Here is a 2,890-nt window from a genome sequence, read left to right as displayed (position 1 = left end):
AAAAAAAAAAAAAAAAAAAAAAAAATGGAATCTAAGTCAGCTGCACTGATGTGACAGAGACTGGTGCTAATAATTACTGACATTTGGAGAGTACCTGATGGCTTGGACATCACTTTTCACACCCTTTATTCTTTTTAATCCTCACTACATCCCTGAGAGGTAGACTTTTATGATTACCCCCATTTTACAGATGACAAAATGGAGTTTTCCAAACTTGCTGAAGGCTTCACAGCTGGTCATTAGATACCCACACCTGACCTTCTTCCCCTCATTGTTCTGTGAGGAAACAAAGAGGAGACTTCTCAGCTCCACTCCATTTTACACCAATCAGGCTCCAAAGGCCTCCTTGGTGAAGTAGAAAAACACATTATGCCCAAGGCTGCTGGTGCTGCTGGTGTGACTTGTAAGGAGAATTTGAAGTTCCCAGGCTTGTCTGGGCGCGGTGGCTCAAGCCTGTAATCCCAGCACTTTGGGAGGCCGAGACGGGCGGATCACGAGGTCAGGAGATCGAGACCATCCTGGCTAACATGGTGAAACCCCGTCTCTATTAAAAAAAAAATATATAAAAAAACTAGCCGGGCGAGGTGGCGGGCGCCTGTAGTCCCAGCTACTCGGGAGGCTGAGGCAGGAGAATGGCGTGAACCCGGGAGGCAGAGCTTGCAGTGAGCTGAGATCTGGCCACTGCACTCCAGTCCGGGCGACAGAGCGAGACTCCGCCTCAAAAAAAAAAAAAGAAGTTCCCAGGCTTTAGTTGAACCTGCCTGCCCTAGGAATCTGTTCTTGAAGACAACAGCGAGGTATTCCTGGGGGCTTCAGCTGGGTGGTAAATTACTTGCAAAGGTGGCTGCCAAGGAGTCCTTCAATTCCTGAAGCACAGTGGTCATGGGATGAATTGTGTTCCCCCAGATATACTGGGGTCGTAACCCTGAGTACCACAGGATATGACTTTAGTTGAAGATAAGGCATGATATATTGTGTGTGTGTGTGTGTATGTATATATACACACCATATATTGTGTGTGTGTGTGTATATTACACACACAATATATTGCATATATACACACACACACACACATACATGATATATATTGTGTATGTGTATACACACACACATATGTTTTTGTCCATGGTTCTTAGTTCATAACTCCTATAGCCCTTATTATTTCCTAAGTGACCAAAACATACCTTTTGTTAAAATTATTTGTACTTTTGTCTTTGGTTCCTGAAGTAGCTTCAGAACAGCTTCAGAGCCATGAAGGTGAAAGGCAGTCTTTTGTTACAATGTTGGGGGACTTTAGGCCTCAGAAGACAGAATTGCTCTCTCTGACCTTCTTCATCCATCTTTCACCTGCTTCTTTTTCTCCCCAAGGCAGGCCGTAGAAATTAAAGATATATTCTAATTACCCCCCATCCTTCCGTCTTGGAGCTAGCCATAAAGAAATTCTCTGACTTATTTAATTGCAGGTCATAAAATCCTCATTTCAGAGGGGTCTTGCCCCATGCCCTGGAGGAAGGAATGCTGCACAGAAAGGCTAAGAAGAATCTGAACAGACAGGCCTTGCTGGGTTTCCCCACTCAGTCTATTAGTATTAGATTATACCCTTTTTGTCTATCACATTTCTACACATTTGTCCTTATACCAATCATGTCTATCCAATGAAGTCTCCATACAAGGCCCAAGAGGAGGGGTTTGGGGGAGTTTCTGGACAGCTCAACTCATAGGAAGGTGAACAAGAACTCATCCACGTGCCCAGAGGATGTTGTACCCCAACTCCACAAGAACGGAAGCTCCTGTTCTTAGGATTCTTCCAGACCTCGCCCCATATAATCCCTTCATCTGGCTATTCATTTGTATTATTTAAATAAAGGTGTTAAAATTAATTACTTAACTAATGTATTTATTTTTTTCTTCCACTGCCAGAAATATTTGTATCCTTTAAAATATCTTTCTTTTCTTTTCTTTTTTTTTTGAGCTAGTCACTCTGTTGCCTAGGCTGGAATGCAGTGGTACCATCTTGGCTGACTGCAGCCTCTGCCTCCCAGGTTCCAGCGATTCTCCTGATCAGCCTCCCGAGTAGCTGGGATTACAGGCAGCGCTGCCATGCCTGGACAATTTTTTATTAGTAGTAGAGACAGGGTTTCACCATGTTGGCCAGACTGGTCTTGAACTCCTGACGTCAGGTGATCCACCCGCCTAGGTCTCCCAAAATGCTGGGATTACAGGTGTGAGCCACCACACCGGACCTAAAGTATCCTTTCTAATAAACTGGTAAACATGTTTCCCTGAGTTTTATGAGCCACTCTGGCAAATTCTTCAAGCCCAAAGAATGGATCATGGGAACCCTAACTTGAAGCTGGTTGGTCAGAAGTTCCAGAGGCCTTGGCTTGTGACCCGCATCTGAAGCTGGGGCAGTCTTGTGGGACCCAGCCCTCAACCTGGGGGATCTGCCACTATCTCTAGATCGATTGTGTTGGAATTGAGTTGCATTAGAAGATGCCCAGCTGGCTGGGCATGGTGGCTCACGCCTGTAATCCCAGCACTTTGGGAGGCTGAGGCAGGCAGATTACCTCAGGTCAGGAGTTTGAGACCAGCCTGACCAACATGGACAAACCCCGTCTCTACTAAAAATATAAAATGAGCCGGGTGTGGTGGCACATGCCTGTAATCTCAGCTACTTGGGAGGCTGAGGCAGGAGAATCGCTTGAACCTGGGAGGCAGAGTTTGTGGTGAGCCAAGATTGCGCCATTGCACTCCAACCTGGGCAACAAGAGTGAAATTCCGTCTAAAACAAAAAAATCAAAAAAAAAAAAAAAAAAAAGAAAGAAAAAAGAAAAAGAAATTGCCCAGCTAGTGTCTGCTGCAGAATTGCTTGCTTACTTATTGGGGAGCA

Source organism: Colobus angolensis, unplaced genomic scaffold (assembly GCF_000951035.1).
Source record: "Colobus angolensis palliatus isolate OR3802 unplaced genomic scaffold, Cang.pa_1.0 Scaffold219, whole genome shotgun sequence".
In the NCBI taxonomy this organism is placed as follows: Eukaryota; Metazoa; Chordata; class Mammalia; order Primates; family Cercopithecidae; genus Colobus; species Colobus angolensis.
The sequence above is the reverse complement of the archived record's forward strand: the minus strand, read 5'-3'. Positions refer to the sequence as shown.